We start from the raw sequence: 20,171 nt of genomic DNA on the forward strand, positions 1-20,171 counted from the left end.
TGTCTCTCTCAGTAGACATGCACCTACGATGACAATTTCAGACCCCTCCATGATTTCCAAGTGGGAGAACTTAAAATAGCATTATATATATATATATATATATATATATATATAATATATATATACTATATATATATATATATAGTATAGGCCTAGTATATATAGGCCAAGTTTCCTTGTAATATTAACAAACCAAAAGAAAAAATCATGTGTCACCTTTGAAGAGTTAGAAAGTGTAACAGGTTGAGTAGAGCTTCAAGACCATCAGAGCAAGTGAATGATGTGTTATCTAGACTCTTTTTCTGGAAGCACAACCCCCCTGTAAACATGACCTTTGTGGTTTCATCAGAAAGGAGTGCCTTAATGTGGTTTGGAAGGAGGCCTGAAGATTTAAATATGCTTTAAGACAAACCGTGTGCAAATTAATAAGTCAACATCAATGCGGAGAATTTTCATCGTAAAATTGCAGTGAAAAAAAGTGTCTTAAAAACACTGCTGTTCCTTACGTCACAAACTACCTAACCAATCTGGTCACGATGCAGTCTTATTATATCATTAACTATAGAGACAGAGTGCATTTAGGCAACAATCCAATGCTCTTCATTGACTTTGTATTGAACAAAGCAGTCGCCTTTTCATTTCTTACTTATAACAAAAACAGAACAATGTCTAAAAGCTGATATGGGACAAGGTGTACAGCAAACCAGCTAATAAACACAGAACTACGTTTTTATTAGTTGTTGACTAGTACTGGGCGGCATGACCAAAAATTTATGACAGTATTTTCTCTAAATTATATCGGTTTCGCGGTTTAAAAATCGAACCCTATATAATAACAAACTGCCAAAACGAGGAAGAACATTTAAAAGGTCTAGGATATTTTCAATACATTTAAGAACTAGTCTCTGAACAAATGACATAAAGCAGTTACTTTTTTGCCCAATATTATTTGAATTATCAGTCTGTTTATTAACTTCCATCATTGTATTTCGTGTAGCAGAATAATCTATGGTGTCATCGCTGTAGTGATCAGGCTGTATAATGTGTCCTTTACATTTCATTTGAAAAAGTAGTGATGAAACGTGTCCATACACGCATGCTAGTTCAAGTTTAGAGCACTAGAGTATATGAAATAGGTCGATAAAAACTTAAACACACTCGCTCCGCTCTAAATCTGATCTATGATCCATGTGGTGAGCGTTGTTAATCTCATCATGGCGCTCTGTGCAGAAACCGCTCATGCGCGTGCTGCGTGAAGTTTGAATTCTCTGCTGTAATCAAGGGCTGAATCTGAAATCGCCCTCTATAAACACTATTATTTGAGGAGACAGCAATTTGTAGTGGACGCTATCATAGTGGACGCTATTGAGTGCACTCATTCAATCTCACATTGCACCACAATAACGAGTGTACAGCTGATGTACACACAATGGCTGTCCGACTTCACGCACTCGTTATTTTAAGGCATGATTTTTTTTAAATCCAGTGGGGAAAAAAACTAATTTATTTTAGGTTATAAAAAGATGAGTTTTAAGGGATAAAACTATTGACTACAGGGGGACTTTAAGCCCAAAGTATACGTCTGCATTCCACAACAATAATTTTCATCATCAGAAGTGTCCGTTGAAGTCAGAGCACACTGTCCACCTGGACAGTTTGCAGACAACAGGACATGTGCGAGTGACTTGAATAGATGTGAATCAGAAATCTATTTGCGCTCACAGCCAATAGAGTATTCTTTGAAAGGCTCACGCACTCAACTGTATAAGGCAGAGTGGAACAAGGAAAATTAAGTACACCCACGTCATTAATCTCTAGGCCTTCTTTCTGACCCCTCCCAGTAGGAGACCTTTGACCCCATGAGCCTGGCCCACTCCAATCCAATCCACTCTCAGAGAGGGCCAAAAAGCCTCATTATAGATGTGTTTGGCTAGCCTTAGAACACAGAGTCTGCTTCCAGAGCAATACCAATTTACTGTGATTATTATGGTAACACTTCACTCCGTGTGGACAGATGAAGGGTGTGTGGGAGGGGCTGCTATGATCAGATTACTGGAAAAGGGAAACTTAAAGGACTTGGGCAAGAGGAAGTAATATTATAACATGCCATTTGTAGGAAAACTGCCATGATTTCATTTGTATGAAAACTAAGTGAAGTATGTTGTGTGTTACATAAGACTGACATAAAAGCAACAGTGTTCCGTCAAAAAGTACACTTAAATAACAGCAGTTTGATCAAAGTTTAAAAATAAAACAAAATACACATTATTATTATTATATTTTTATATATATACAGTACCTGACAAAAGTTTGTGAACATTATATATGTTTTAATCTTCTTAATCTCACTAATGCTGAATTTATTTAAATAAAAAATAAAATTAAACAAAATTACAATTTAAAATAATAGTTTTCTATTTTAATAAATGTAAAAATGCAATTTAGGACAAAGATGAATTTTCAATATCATTACATTACAGCCTCAGTGTCACATGATCCTTCAGAAATCATGTTGAAAATGTTTTTTGCTGCTTACATTTTAAAAATCATATACGGTTTATTATATTTATGTGAGATTTTATATACATATATATTAGGGCCGGGACTTTAACGCGTTAATTAATTACGGAAAAAAATAAATAACAATTTTAACCACTTATTTTTGCACTGCGGAATGTTTTTTCAATTAATGAGTTTCGACGGACCGATTATACTGGAACACCAACAAGCGTTCACGAGACACGACAACAACAAACCAGTGTGAACATAAACGAAGAAGCTGATGAGACCGCTTTGCTTGGCCCCGTGGATGGGAAATTGTGTTTTAAAAAAACTAAAGGATGGAAGTGTCGACAAGAGCATGGTTGTGTGCAAGCTATACAACAAGGAATTTGCGTTTCACTGCAGCACATCGAGCCTCAAATATCACAAATATGCTTTTGCTTAACTTAATGGCAAACACTGCACTGGTCTGCTGGACTGAAATACGTAAATAAACAATATTTTGTTGATTAAGCTTATGTATTCAGTCATTATTCCATGGTATATTAAAAATCCATGTGAAAATTACTTCTCATTGTTCTCGGGTCAAATATTTATATGCAATCAAAATAATAATATATATATTATGTGTGTGTGTGTGTTTGTGTGTGTATGTGTTTATGTTTATATATATATAACATACATACACACACAAACACACATAATATATATATATATATATAATAACTGGATTATTAATTATTTATATGTTTTTTAATTTGTTAATTAATTAAATTATTATTATTAATATTGTTAATATTAATATTATTATTATTATTATTATTATTATTATTATTATTATTATTATTATTATTATTGCCCATTACTGGACAGCCTAATTGATGTAAAGCAATTAGTTCTCACTGCAGAAACAAGATGATGACAATCACACATGTCAACATTAATTAGTCAAGTAAAGCTATATTTGGACTGACACATCACAAATAAATCATAAAAGCAAGCATGTTTTAAGAACCATGCGTTGGAGGTAGAAATGGTGTGCAAGTTCTTAAAAAATTAGCAGGTGTGTCCTGTTTAAGGTTTCTGATTTATTCTGTCCCGTAGGTTATTGGAGACCCCTCAGGATACCAAGAAAACATTTACCCCCAAAACAGGGAAGGAAAGAGTTTAAGTGCAGTGTCCCATTTCACTGGAGTTTGGATTACACCTTTCATCACTTAGCCTTCAACTGCTGGCACAAACACTCAACAAATGATCTCACACACCAACCCTTTACCGCACAAACAACACAAAACTAGTTCTACTGTGACAATGTGCAAAAACAGTTTGACAATAAACACATTTTCTATTTCTACTTGTCCTTATACGTTTACATGGGAAATGTATATTAGACGCACATCTCAAAGTTCCACTTAATCTGCAGGTGTTCACATGCAGTTTACACATAAGCGCAGGGGACGGGTGTGCCTGGCAGGTGGCTGTTAGTTGCGTTGCTGCTTGGGTGTGTCACGCAAGGCAGAGCCATGAGAAGCTTTATTTATGGCCAGCTGACAGTTTGACAAGGGAGACGTCAGAGGCCTGGGGCCCCGCCACCAGAGGGGAGAGGAGCAAAGCACAAGAGCACTGGATAATGTCTCTCTACGTCTGTCAGTGACTGTACACGAATTACACACTAGGAATCCATGTCCAACACAGAGGTCTTTTGGTTAAACAGTTTGAGGTTGATCAGTTGTCCTGTGGTTGTATACTGGGTGTTACTGTGGTATGCTACTACATTCTGACCAAATGATTTGTAAACATCTATTTATATAAAGAAGATACCCTGCTAAAATATTATCTGTGCTCTATGGTGCCCATTGCCAAATTTACGCGGTCAACCAATTCCGTTCTTCGGATTTCTAAACATCTTATATCAGTCAAACATATTTTAACTAGTGCTGTCTAATTGATTAATGACGATTAATTGCATCCAAAATAAAAACATGTTTACATAATATATATGTGTGTGTACGCTGTATAATTATTACTTTTATATAAAACACATTTATATATATTTAAGAAATATTTGCGCACACGTACACGCACACACACAATACTTAAATATATACATGCATGTGTATAATTATATATACATAATTAATGTATAATTATAAACAAAACACACATATATTACGTAATACAAACTTTTATTTTGGACATGATTAATCGATTTGACAGCACTGATTTTAGTTTAATCAAAAATTTAGATTAATAATGTATTCACTGTAAACGACTTTTTGTCATATGTCTGAAACATAGTACTATTTCTACAAGATTTCAACCAGCACACATGCATACAGTTTTACAAAAACATAAAAGAAACAATCCACAAAATATTAAATCAAAAGCATATGGGGGTTGGTTAGATTTTTTGTTGCTGTTTTTGTTTTTAAATATAGTATCTTATGCTCAGCAAGTCTGCATTTATTTGATCAAAAATGGTTAGAAACAGTAATAGTGTAAAATATTTTTACAAAAACAACAGTATAGCCACTTTTGAGAAAATTAATTTCTTTAAAAAAATAAACAAACACATACTGATATTCGCAGTCTGATGCTCACACACCACAGAAAACCGTGGTATGGTGTTGTATTAACTGTGGGTTAACTTGGGTTTTTCTCTGCATTTTGTGAAATGCCCTCTTTTTGAATGATTTGTGTGGATCCTATTTTCTGTGTACGCTTTTGTGTTTTTTCTATGTTGTTCTTGCTCATCCTACCCTGCGTCCCAATTTGCATACTATCCATACTAAGAAGTATTCGAAATAAGAATGAGTATGTCCCAAATCGTAGTATGTTGAAAAGAGTATGCAAAAGATACCCAGATGATTTACTATTTCCGGTCAGAATATGAAGTACAGACCGATGCACACTCTAACAGCTGATATTACCTACAACCCATTGCGAGTTTGACGTGAATTTGATTAGAAATACAAACGTGGATTTAAAAAAAAAAAGTGTTAAAAAAACTACAAACATGACGGATGTGTGAATCCAACAGTTAAGTAGAGAAGTTTAGATAAAGGGGTTTGAGTGATCATTTATCAGTATTTAGCCTGAAAAAAAGATATTTATTCAGGGTTGTCCACATTATATTTCACCTGCAGCAGCATTGTGAACTTTTGGAATGACACGTTTAGCCATTAACTTTTAAATGCATCATTATAATTTAAACTGCAAACACACGAGGAGACTGCATTAAAGACACACATGGCAGATCAACGTGCGGCTACATTTCTCTTCGATACGGTAGGATATTTAACAGAATGTGGAGGATTAGAACTGTGATGATGATTGATGGCAGTTTAAAAGGTGACGGGATGCACGTAACTAGCGACAGAGTCCGTTCAAAATTAGGAAGTACACTGTAAAAAAAAATCTCGTAAAAAAATGGTAAATGACTGGCAGCTACGGCTGCCAAACAAAAACCGTAAAATTAAAGTAAAATATCTTAATTCAAATAAAATGCAAAAACAATAATTTTACAGAAATTTTCATTAAAAGATTTATTGAAAAACAATGTTATTTTACAGATTTTTTCCTTGTTTAAATTAAGGTGTTTTACCTTTTTTTTACGGTTTTTGTTTGGCAGCCGCTGCTGCCAGTCAATTACCATTTTTTTATGATTGTTTTTTTACAGTTTAAAACTGTTATTTCACGGGCATTTACCAGATTATTACAGTCAAACTCTTTCAATAAAATGACGGCACTGATAGTTCTACAGAGAATTACTGTTATTTTACAGGCATTTACCAGATTATTACAGTCAAACTCTTTCAATAAAATGACGGCACTGATAGTTCTACACAGAATTACTGTAATTTTACAGGCATTTACCAGATTATTACAGTCAAACTCTTTCAATAAAATGACGGCGCTGATAGTTCTACAGAAAATTACTGTTATTTTACAAGCATTTTCCAGATTATTACAGTCAAACTCTTTCAATAAAATGACGGTAATGGTAGTTCTACAGAAAATTACTGTTATTTTACAAGCATTTTCCAGATTATTACAGTCAAACTCTTTAAATAAAATGCAAAGACGTGATAAAGATTTAAAATTATTTATTTTATTTTGGCAGATAAAATAAGTCTGAAAACAGTATAAAAAGAATTCAAATCAACTCAAACTCTGATTTGCAGCATTTGTTTACACAATTTAATAGTGTTTAAATTATGTAAAACAATCTAAATAAAATGGAATGATTCCATCATTAAATTATTGATATTGATATAAATAAAATACAACATTTAAACTACTTCAGTAATTAACAATAGTTTTATCAAATTCTCAAACTTTAGGATTATGGCTATACAAGACTGTGTAACACTTTACAAAATGTACAACGTTTATTAAAATTATACAGCATTTATTTATTAAATGTTAAAGGGTTAGTGAAAATAATGTAACTTATTCCTCACCCTCATGCCGTTCCACACCCATAAGACCTTCGTTCATCTTTGGAACACAAATTAAGATATTTGTGTTGAATCCGATGGCTCAGTGAGGCCTCCATAACCAGCAATGACATTTCCTCTCTCAAGATCCATTAATGTACTAAAAACATATTTAAATCGGTTCATGTGAGTACAGTGGTTCAATATTAATATTATAAAATGATGAGAATATTTTTGGTGCTCCAAAAAAAACGAAATAACGACTTATATAGTGATGCCCGATTTCAAAACAAGAAGCTTTGGAGCATTATAGATCAGTGTGTCAAATCAGCAGTTCAGAGAGCCAAAGTCACATGATTTCAGCAGTTTGGCGGTTTTACACGCGATCAGCGTGTCAAGCTTCTGAAGCTTCAGGAAGCAGTTTTGAAATCGGTCAGTTTTTTTTGGCACACAAAAAATATTCTTGTCATTTTATAATATTAATATTGAACCACTGTACACACATGAACTAATTTAAATATGTTTTTAGTACATTAATGGATCTTGAGAAACGAAATGTCATTGCTGGCTATGCAAGCCTCACTGAGCCATCGGATTTCAACACAAATGAGGGGGGTACAATCCACAAACCGTCTCTAACTCAAAATATCTGATTACAAATATAACAGTCTTTTATTCAGAATTCTAACAAGCGTTTTAAGAAGTAACAAAAAAAAAAAAGATCCATGATTTGTTACCAGAAGATAAAGCAGATAAAGAACAATCCTTCAAAATACCAGTAATCAGCAGGGTCCTTGGTGCATCTGGGAAGAAAAAAAGAACACTATGATTCTCTGAAAAGTCTTAAAAAAAAAAAAAAAAGATTTTAAATAAATGTTTTTTTTTTTTTTTTAAATTATTTTTTACTTTAAACAAGCTCAATTTAATGTAATTAAAGTTTTCTTTTTGTCTTCTGTTTCATCTGGTAGGGTCTGGTAGCTGAGGGTCTTTCCCTCAATATTTTTAAGGGAATTAAATATAGGATTAATGACGGCATATTTTTTAACTAACTAAAAAGACATGAAAATACTTGAGATGGTTTACCACCCAAAAATGGAAATTCTGTCATCGTTAACTCATCCTCATGTCGTTTCAAACCTGTATAATTATTTCTTGATATATTTTGAGGAATGTTGGCAACCAAACTGCTTTCCTTTGTATGGAGAAAAAAAAAAAAAACACTGAAAACAAATTGATCAAAATAAAGAAAGTCATACATGTTTGGAACAACATGAGGGTGAGTAAGTGATTGATAGACTTTTAATTTTGGTGTCAACTATCCCTTCAGTTTGTGTGTAGAATTTCCTGCAGAGTGTAGCTCTAAACATCTGCCTGGAATGTTCTGGTAGTCCTGAAAACCTTGATTAGGTGGTTCAGATGAGTTTAATTAGGCAAATTCAATTAAAAAATGACAAGGTTTTTAAAAAATATATATGCTTTATAAGGGGACGTTTACACAACGCGTTTTGGACATTCATTTACACAACAATGGAGTTCTGGTGGCCTGAAAACACAATGTTTTTGAAAACAATACCGTTATCTCTGTGTAAACTTAATGGTGATGGACACATATGCGCATTACATGTTTAGTTTATAGGTATGCGTGTTTGAATGCATATGTGCGCAGACAAGGTAGGTCTGCGCACATATGCATTCTTTACCAATGGAATTGCCAAATCACTTGTCTAGAATGTATTAATACAGAGTTATTTAGTTGTTTTCGTAGAATTGTGCAAACAGGGATTTTTCAATAAATTATTGTCATTTGTATAACATTTTTTTAACAAACACGTCAGTATACACATCATGACAATAATCCAAGAGAATTGTGAAGCTCACATGATAAGATAACTTATTATTATTATGTAGTTTCTGAAGCATGCTTTAGTATAATGCAAGTTTATATTCAGATTTATTTTTCTAAGCACATTTTACCAATTCAAATCCAAAATTATAAGTGATATATTTTTTTTAAGAAAGGCTCGGAGTGAAAAATGTCTTGTATTCAGGTGTGCATCATTATTACACAGGTTTTCATTTATAGATAAACTGGGCAAAAAAAAAGGATTTAACTTAGACTGGAACGTCCTTTTTTAAAATACCCATGAGAAAGATGCAATACTAGAAATTGCACAATTAAGGCATGCCCATTGGACAGCAAAACATCGATTCAGCAAAAAAAACAGGTGAAGAAATAAATTAACTTCTAAAACAAATATGAATTAAGGTGAATTAGTTGTGAACCATCAGGAACCCTTTAGTCTCCAGAACCACAGGACCAGACACCACCAGAACTGCAACCTACATAGTCTCCAGAAGTGCAAGGTGTCAGGATATCAGACTTTTAAGAACCCTGAAATATGACCCCCACTTAATAAGAATCACAAGAGTCACTCTCAATCTGTCTATTATGTATGTCTTCATGTTTGATTCTTATTAAATGGTGTTTTTTAGGATTCTTTACCTAACTGAAGTGTCTGAGATGTCAGGACACCTTGCACTTCAGGAGACTCCAGGTAGGTTGCAGTTCTGGAAAATCGGCCTGTTTTTGTATGACCCTGCTGAATCAATAAGCATTTTGCTGTCCAATGGTCACACCTTAATTTTGATTATTGCATTAGTATTGCATCATTCCATTTTAATAATTTTTGACTCTTCAGTCTGAGTTAAATCTCTTTTTTAGCCCATTTTACCTTTTTCACTTTCAGCCTTCTTTAATTATACATCCCTTATAAATGATTTAATAAATTAATAGTAGTTATCAAGATTAATATGGTGTGGAATCATAGAATGTAAAAAAGATGGACAACAAGTCAGTTTTTAGGACTTGTGTGGCACACTTGTGTGAAATGGGTAAAATGTGCTTGGAAAAAAATAAGATCAGAATATCACCTTGTGTAATTATGCACACACTGTAGGCCTATATGGACTCACAAAGATGAATCACTTTTCCAACAATCTGTGGAAAGCTGGGATGGCATGATGGAGGGAAAATAGAGCATTTTGGAGTGCATTATACCTTTATGGTCTATGGTTTTATATACTGCATTGATACTTACTAGTGATGTACTTGTTTCTCTGTTGGTACCTGTTCTGCCCTGTAAACATTGTTCCGATGCTTGATCTAAAGAAAAGGAAAATAAAATAAAAAAAAGTTAAAATGAGCTTTATCTACTTTTAAAGTTTTATCATTAGCAGTTATCACAGTTGGAAAAGGAAATGTCAAAAATACTTGGAAAGAAACAGGCAGTCAAACATAATTTTAATCTCTCAAAGACAAGCACAAGCTTCATCATATTTTTATGTTGCTAAAAAAAAAAAAAAAAAAATATACATACATACATACATACATACATACATATATATATATATATATAAGAAAGCCGTACACACTGTGGATACTATATATATATATATATATATAGTGAAAATTGAAGTGAGCAGCAAGTAACCATTTTGTCCTCAAAGTTGATGTGTTAGAAGCCGGAAAAATGGGCAAGCGTAAGGATTTGAGCGAGTTTGACAAGGGCCAAATTGTGATGGCTAGACGACTGGGTCAGAGCATCTCCAAAACTGCAGCTCTTGTGGGCTGTTCCCGGTCTGCAGTGGTCAGGATCTATCAAAAGTGCTCCAAGGAAGGAACAGAGGAGAACCGGCCACAGGCTCATGGCACAGGCTCATTGATGCACGTGGGGAGCGAAGGCTGGCCCGTGTGGTCCGATCAAACAGACGAGCTACTGGAGCTCAAACTGCTCCAGAAGTTAATGCTGGTTCTGATAGAAAGGTGTCAGAATACACAGAGCATCGCAGTTTGTTGCGTATGGGCGGCATAGCCACTGACCAGTCAGGGTGCCCATGCTGACCCCTGACCCCGCCGAAAGCACCAACAGTGGCACGCGAGCATCAGAACTGGACCACGGAGCAATGGAAGAAGGTGGCCTGGTCTGAGGAATCACGTGTTCTTTTACATCACGTGGATGGCCAGGTGTGTCGCTTACCTGGGAAACACATGGCACCAGAAGAAGGCGAGCCGGCGGAGGCAGTGTGATGCTTTGGGCAATGTTCTACTGGGAAACCTTGGGGCCTGCCATCCATGTGGATGTTACTTTAACACGTCCCACCTACCTAAGCATTGTTGCAGACTATTTTACACCCTTTCATGGAAACCCTTTCCTTGGTGGCTGTGGTCTCTTTCAGCAGGATAATGTGCCCTGCCACAAAGCGAAGTGGTTCAGGAATGGTTTGAGGAGCACAGCAACGGGTTTGAGGTGTTGACTTGGCCTCCAAACTCCCCAAATCTCAATGGCAAATCAGCATATTTTAATTATGTGACACTGAAGACTGGAGTAATGATGCCATGCAATGTGCTTATTTCGAAGTTCAACAAAATTCATAGTTAATGATTTTAACCAGAATTCATAATAATACTAAATAACTGAACAACATCCTTGAATATTTTGTGGGAGTGACACCCCTAGTGTAACAAATCTTAGCGGCCAGCATGATGTAATAGTCATAGAGAATAGGGATTCATATTCAGGTTGTGCCAGAGGCACTATGTGCATTTTTATATTTGAATGGAGGGGTTTAAAGGGATAGTTCACCCAGAAATGAAAATTAGCCCATAATTTACTCACCCTCAAATCATCCTAGGAAGTATATGATTCTTCTTCCAGACGAATACAATTATATTACAAAAGAAAAAGAATGTCATATACACCTAGGATGATTTGAGGGTTAGTAAATGATGGGCTAATTTTCATTTTTGGGTGAACTATCCCTTTAACACTTATAATTTGGCAACTCTGGGTTCATTGGGGGTCATTCCTATGTTCCCCACGTTTATATGGCACATAAGGGAAACATGACTATGATCTCCAAAAGATATAAAGTATGCTCTAATGACTCCAAGATTGGAAACAAGACCCTAAAAACATAGCTCACCCAAAAATGAGAATTCTCTTATCATTTACTCACACATGTTGTCTAAACCTGAATTAACGTTACATGTGAAACGTTACTTCTGTTTTCATGTGTTGTCTCCCACACGAATGACCTTCATATCTTCAACAAATGAAATTAAATATTAACATAACGACAAACTTCCAATAAAATGACTAACGTTACTACTGTGCATATCAGTAACGTTAACGTTATCAATTCACTGTCTTCGTGTTAGTATTACAATACTTACCACCCCTGAAGATCGTGAGGCTGGATTTTCTTCCCAAAATTTCTGGTTCATGAGGGAAACAAACACACAACAATATTAGCTATTTAACTTACTTACTAACAGAGGTATTTTCAAAAGTCAGTTCACTCAATCCAAAGCTTCTATATTGATTTTTTTTTATCTCAAACCTAGCTTATAATATTAACACATGCAAACAACGACAATAACGATAGCTGGTAGTTAATGATTACAGTATGCAACTTACTAATGTCGTTATTGGGGTAATCGCGATTTGATTATCACTTAAACATTTATATCTTGATGTAACAGAAGATTTTAAAAAATAAAAATAAAACTAACGTTAGTTAACTTACCTTCTGCAGTTCCAATATGTCCGTTACGTTGGTAAAAGTTGCCCATATGAATTTTTTTCTTTTTTCTTTCTTCTTTTGTCCTCCATTAACATCCCGCAACTTAAATTCGCCCAAAATATAAAACATTTTTTAAAAAAATAACCAAGTAGAAATCCATGTAAAACCGAACAGAACCGAAGTTAGCTACTGCATTACAGATGCCCGAGCAGTAACGTTAACGTTAGCAGCGCACACACTCACTCTACAACAAACGTATAATTCAAATTTGACCTGTAAAAGGCGCGCGCATTTGTCATTGGCCAGTATACCGGATGACAGTCAGAATAACCAATCATGCTCAAAGCAATACAGAGAGACAATGAATTAATGAATTGTTTAAATTGTGTGTGTGTGTATATATATATATATATATATATATATATATATATATATATATATATATATATATATATATATATATATATATATATATATATATATATATATATATATACATAAATATACATACATACATATATATATATATATATATATATATATATATATATATATATATATATATATATATATATATATATATATATATATATAATATATATATATACCAACCCCTACTCTGCTAAACACATACAGCGTAAACACTGCATATGTATTAATTTCAATTTCTGCATCTTGGTGGCATTACAGTTACATTCATGTGACCTATAATGACCCTTTTACATTTGTACAAATTACTGACCTTTCCTTTAGAAATAATCTTGCCTATTGTCAACTTTCATTTTCCCTTTTACTGTGTGGCACTATAACATAACTTGTTGATTTAGGGTGGATGCTCTGTCCAAAGCAACACTTGTTTGCTAATATTGCCATAATTCCATACAAGTTACACCATACACAGATGAGGCTTTATGACCACCTTCCTAATATTGTGTTGGTCCCCCTTTTGCTGCTAAAACAGCCCTGACCCCTAAGATGTTAGCAGATCCTTTAAGTCCTGTAAGTTGCGAGGCAGGGCCACCATGGATCAGACTTGTTTGTTCAGCACATCCCACAGATGCTCGATTGGATTGAGATCTGGGGAATTTTGAGGCCAAGACAACACCTCTGCTTTGTGTCAGGAGCATTATCTGCTGGAAGAGCCACAGCCACAGCCACCAGGAAATACCGTTTTCCATCAAAGGGTGTACACGGTCTACAACAATGCTTAGGTAGGGACGTGTTAAAGGAACATCCAAATGGATGGCAGGACCCAAGGTTCCCCAGCAGAACATTGCCCAAAGCATCACACTGCCTCCGCCGGCTCGCCTTCTTCCCATAGTGCATCCTGGGGCCATGTGTTCCCCAGGTAAGCCACGCACACGCACCCGGCCATCCACGTGATGTAAAAGCACACATGATTCATCAGGATTCGTGCTTTGTGGTCCAATTCTGATGCTCATGTGCAAATCATGGCGAAAAAAGGCCATCATTTACCCACCAAACCTGTACAAGTTTCTTTTTCTGTTTGTTATGAAGAATGTTGGTAACCAGACAGCTGACTGTCATCGACTACTGTTATGGAGGTCAGTTTGAAGTCAGTTAGCTGTCTGGTTACCAACATTCTTCATAACAGCTTCTGTGTTCAAACAGAAAAAGAAACTTGTACAGGTTTGATGGGTAAATAATGACAATTATTTTATTTTTTTTGGTGAACCATCCCTTTTAACTCCCGAATTTAATAGAAGAATGCTTTATTTTCAAATGTGTTTTTTTCCAAGGTTTTGACAAAAATAAACGTGTTTAACTATCATTTGTTTTTTCCTGATACTTATTTTACTTTTGTCAGAATTCTTGGCTTTCTTCATCTAGGCCAGAGTTGAATTTGTATATAATTTAAGAAAACAGAAAAAATACCATAATATAGTGATTTTCTCATAAATATTTGATTTACTGTTATTTGTCATTAATGATTTAATACTAAAACTTGCAGTCAAAATATTAATTTACAGATATTGTTTGTAATTTTACATTAATGTTTATCAAATTTATGAAAACAGAGATCTACTCTTTAAATAATAGTCATTTTCCTGTATAAAAAATAAGAATTACTGTTATTTGTCATTAATGATATAGTCCTTAAAATAATAGTCAAGTTGTTAATTTACAGATATTGTTTGTAATTTTGCATGAATTTTATGTAATTTATGAAAATAGAAAAAATTACTGTATAAATAATAAGGTAATTTCCTGTATTAAAAACTGAGAATTACTGTAATTTGTCATGAAGGATATGATCCTTAAAATAATGGTTGAGTTGTTAATTTACAGATATTAATTGTAATTTTACATGCATTTGTATGTAATTTATGAAAACAGAAAAATACTATATAAAAAATACAGTATTTTTTCTGTATAGAAAAATAAGAATTACTGTAATTTGACATTAATGATATAGTCCTTAAAAAAATAGTCAAGTTGTTAATTTACAGATATTGTTTGTAATTTTGCATGAATTTTTATGTAATTTATGAAAATAGAAACAAATACTGTAAAAATAAGGTAATTTCCTGTATAAAAAAACTGAGAATTACTGTAATTTGTCATGAATGATATATTCATTAAAATAATGGTCAAGTTGTTAATTTACAAATATTATTTATAATTTTACATGCATTTGTACGTAATTTATGAAAACAGAAAAATATTATTTAAAAAATACAGTAATTTTCTTGTATAAAAAATAAGAATTACTGTAATTTGTCATTAATGATATAATCCTTAAAATAATGGTCAAGTTGTTAATTTACAGATATTGTTTGTAATTTTACATAGTTTTAAACATAATTAAAAATTACAAAAAAATACTGTAAAAAATTTAGAGTTATTTTCTGTAATTTTAGGATTTTTTTTTACAGTGTAGTATGTCCCAAAAATTGCATTACTCTTCTGCTACAAACTCAAAAGTATGTACTTTTTGGACGTAGTATACGTAGATGAATTGGGACGCAGCACTAGTGTCTGCTTGCCCGGCTCATGAGTGCCACCTGAATCCTGTTCCAGCTCATTAAGTGAAGTACAAAGGAATTTACGCTGAATCCTTCAAAACCATAGTGGACGTTATTGAGGGCATTCATTCTATCCCACATTGCACCACAATAACGAGCGTACAGCTGATGTACACACAATGGCTGTCCGAATTCATTCACTCATTTTCATTCACTACTTCAAGTAAACTGTATTAGTGGACTAAAGTAGGGAATAGTAAATGAGGTTTAGGGGGCAATTTCGGATTCAGCCCTAGAGAATTCCAGTCCAGCAGAGAGACTGAGGGTGTGTCTCAATCAGCTCCCTAGTTCAGTAGTCAGGATACTGATCAGGGAATCCATCAATGGGCTGACTCCCTGATCAGTGCCCTGACTACTGAACTAGGGAGCTGATTGAGACACACCCTGAGGCATCCCTTCTATGAGAAAGACAATCTTCTGGTCCCAGCGCTTTTCGTTTTCTTATGTTGCGAGATGTACCTTGAGAAGCACCCTGAGGCTTCCCTCTGTTCCCTCTCTCTTACCTCTCTCTTCCACCATGTAGTGTTCAGGTAAAGACCTGTTAACTGTGTCTCAGCTAACTTGAATGTAACTAGTACCTTAGAACAACCTGAGCTTCTATTCTATTCTATTCTATTCTATTCTATTCTATTCTATTCTATTCTATTCTATTCTATTCTATTCTATTCGTGCTTCAGCTAATGTTTGCATTCCTGAGACTTTAATCTGAGCAGTGCAGAGCAGTTTTTTAATTCAAGTTACATTTATGAACATCAGATATTTTATCGCCTTAATTTTCTCACTGTATGGAGGTGGATGCTTTTTGAATTAAAAAACAAAACAAAACAAAACACCTGAAGCCCTTTTTGTTAAACTGGCGTAATTGAGCTTTTTGTATCTGCCCAGGGACCTGTAAAAGGAAGTTCTCTTATTCTCTCCCCGCAACTTTTGTTACCCTCCTTTCCTGCCCCTACACTAGAAAGGAAGATCATAAAAAGTGGTCCCAAACTTTTGAACGGTAGTTTTTGTGAAAGACAGTGTGAGGAGTGATGAACTGAGAAATCAACTTTCCCTTGACCCTTTAAAACCAGCGTAGAAAATAGCTCATTACTTATGATGTTTGCATGGCTTTTACATTAAAAAACATCCTAACTGATAAGTTGACCTCAGACAACAGTATAAAAAATATAAAAAGCATGACACCTTTAACAAACACAGTCAGTTAAGTTTAAAAGAATATAAACCAGGCCAAACAAAAGGGAATTTAAAAAAGTAAAAATAAAAACTGATCTACACTTTAAGCTTGTAGTGCAAATACAACCTGTGTTCTGAGAGACAGCACTTTTTCAAATCCCATTAAATGCAATTAATGCATCAATGGCCTCACAAATTGTCTTTCTAATTTAGCTTGTAAAATCTTAGACTGTGGATGATAACTTTTAAGTATGAATGTAGCTGTAGTTGCAATTACCACAACCAACAACAAGCAGACAGACAAAACTGACAACAGACAGCTGAGGGACAGACAAGTTGAGATATACTGTAGAAAATACGCACACACAATAGCTTTTAACAGGTGGTGGGTGGTCCTCCCAAAGACAGGCCTGCTGGATTCATTATGAGCAGGTTGGTGTGTGCGTGCCAGAACCCGTACAGAGCTCAAGTTTGAGTAGTTGGGTGTTTATCCAGTGGACACTGGTGAAGGGAAGAGATTACACCCCATTAAAGTGCAAGTTGGCCCATCTGCTTGACATGCAGGGCCTGAGAAAGTGAGGAGGAATGAGCAGAATGTTCATCCCAGAGACTGAGGGTCGACGGTGTGCGAGTGCAAGCGTGACTGATGCAGTTGATGAAACCGCTGTGGCATTGTGGTATTTAGAGCAAATATCTCTCGGGTGACAGTTGAGAGAAGTTAGGACACAATGTGAACCCTCATAAATAACTCCTATTTTTTGCACTCAGATTCATCCACATTTAACATTATAATTTCTTTTATATGTGCTTGTTTCCTATTGGCTGTCACCCTGTACACACAAACTTTAAAACAGGTTGTTGTATCCATACAACTGCAATACAACCGCAGAGCTTCAGAGGAGGGTTCCCGCTTTGCATCGCAGCGCTAACCTAGGATCAGGAGGGCATGTGGATCAAGTAAACCAGGGCCGGCTGACACACATTTGTCATAAACAGGGTATATATTACTGGACTGGAGCTGGGATGCTTACTCAATATAGTAGAGGCATATGTAAGAACGGGAGGTGGGGGGAGCTGGGAATGAGATCCAGCAGATGAGGGAGCAGCAGTGGTGTGAAAAAAAGTGGCAGAAACTAAAGGAAGTGTGAACTAGTGAGTGATGCAAAAAACGAACTAAAATAAACAAACAAACCACATAAGGAATGAACGCTTAAGGGCAAGTGGAGACTGACGCACTGGCTGTCACCTCTAAAATTTACAATCTGTGCATGGTTGCCAGCAGGGGGTTTAATTGGGCTGGGATAATACAAACCAGTACTATGAGAGAGTATGTTTGGCTATCCATTTAATATCCTGTATGCTCTAGAACTATCCAGTTTTGTTCCAGTGTGCATGTTCCATATACTACTCCATATACACCAAGTAACCCACCCGTAGATTTCGTAGATTTATGTGAATGGAGATCATTTTTAACAACAACATGACTGTACAAAATACATTACTTTATATATTACTTCATATGTATGGGTCTGTAAAACGGTACATAAAATGTTTTTAGGTTTTGAAATGCAGTAAAATAGAAAATATTTATTTTAAATTGCAATAATATTTCACAATATTACTTCTGTATTTTTAATCAGATAAATGCAGCCCTGGTGATCATAAAAGGCTTCTTTTAAAATGTGTATGGGTTGTGTCATAGCTTGCCAGATGTTAGGGTTCCCCCAATTGCAAAATCCCGGTTGCCAGGATATGTGCATGTTTATTTACGCAGACTGGGTGTGTAGTTGTTCCATGAGGGGTAAAGCATTGCGTTAATCTATGGAAATGATACGATCTGCCTATAAAAAGTGACAAAATGTAATGCATGAAGATAAAAATCGGAGGGAAAAATAGACAGCGTAAACATATCCACAAACCCTTCATAAAACATCACCTTCCTTACACTGCACTGTGAACATAGTACATGCTTACACCACCGAACAAAACCTGTTGAACGACCTGAACTATATCCCTTGCTTGTTCTATACGGAGGAATAAATACTGTGTAGGGACCCTATGAATTAGGCTGAAGTTATGAGTACATTAAAATACCTCTGCATACCTAAAATGTGATGCAAATGATCATAAATCCTCTTTTATAATAAAAAAACACAAACTGGGTAAAAGCTAAAAGATTACAGTTACGAGCCTATATTTAGGCGCTGTTGACATTTGCATGTGTGGTCACCATCTGCATCTGTGTAAACTTTACGTGAGCTGGTGAAGGACGGCACCATCAGAACGAGTGTAAAATGACAGTCAGATCAGGGCTGTGAAAGACCGGACAAGTGATTTATGGGTAAATAAAAAGGTGCAAATATTGTACAGTAATAGGACCCCCATGGAGGTGGTCAGGGCTAAGGTGTGTATATGGGCGTGTTTGTGGAATTGTGGTAACATGACTATGCACGTAGGCATTTACGAGAAGAGTGATGTTTCCAACTCCAACTTAATCGTAAACCTTCCACAGATGCTCAAGCAGGTCAGCATGTGCATGCAAAGTACGCGGGTTTGCCACCTGAACAAGATACACACGCTCGTCCGATTTACATATTAAAATCCTAATCATTTGCAGAGGAGATGTTAAAACTTTGACCTGAACAGTGTGTATTTGAGTGTGTGGAATGGAAGGGGGTAGGGTGGAGGTGTACATACATCATACCAAATAAAGCCACAGCAACTCTCCCAGAAGTTAATCGCTTTAACACATGGAGAGGCTGCCTACATAAACATGCATGAGGAGGAGATCTGAAGCCACAGTCAGATATGTATACCAAAGTACATGTGTATACCATTACCCATATACTGCTACTATAAAGTAAGTCTTCAAGAAAAAAGGATCATTACTTGTGGATAATTACTCTAAAAATTCTGGAAACAGTAATACTTTTTTTTACAGAGAATTTAGAGAATCAGGCAGATAGAAACCTATTTATCAGCATTTTATTTGTTTAAAATAACAACTTAACAACTGCTTTAATTATCCTTGTTTTTATTTGTAATTCTTACACATGGCATTCTTATTTCTTATGCATATGTTATCACTATTTTAATTCATTTCTATGTAAAGCACTTTAAATTGCCATTGGGTATGAAATGTGCTGTATAAATAAACTTGGCTCTCCTTGCCTTACATGATTTTTTATTGAATTTGAAAGTTAAAAAAATAAAATAAAAAAATAAAGCATTTATTTTAAATGGAAATCTTTTGTAAAATAATAAGTGTTTATTGTTTTGAGAGAAAAAATTCTTACAGACCTTACACTGTTAACTCGTAGTGTACATGAGTCTTTTCTCTTGTGCTCATTTAGACAAAATATATTTTTTTCATGTACGAGTCAACATTTTAATGTTATAGAAAAGTACTACAAAAACACTCAATGTT

General features: G+C 34.9%; 1 protein-coding gene and 1 long non-coding RNA gene across 2 annotated transcripts in view; both read right to left on the reverse strand.

The window, feature by feature from the left end:
• zc3h3 (zinc finger CCCH-type containing 3) overlaps nucleotides 1-20,171 on the reverse strand; it is a 103,206-nt gene that overhangs the window by 74,173 nt on the left and 8,862 nt on the right. The window lies entirely within an intron of this gene.
• Nucleotides 7,469-12,828, reverse strand: LOC137094305 (uncharacterized). Its single transcript, XR_010908637.1, has 4 exons — nucleotides 12,528-12,828; nucleotides 12,175-12,216; nucleotides 10,040-10,104; nucleotides 7,469-7,744 (listed from the first exon to the last, which is right to left on the reverse strand). It is a non-coding gene; the product is annotated as an uncharacterized lncRNA (long non-coding RNA).

Source organism: Pseudorasbora parva, chromosome 12 (assembly GCF_024679245.1).
Source record: "Pseudorasbora parva isolate DD20220531a chromosome 12, ASM2467924v1, whole genome shotgun sequence".
NCBI classification, from domain to species: domain Eukaryota; kingdom Metazoa; phylum Chordata; class Actinopteri; order Cypriniformes; family Gobionidae; genus Pseudorasbora; species Pseudorasbora parva.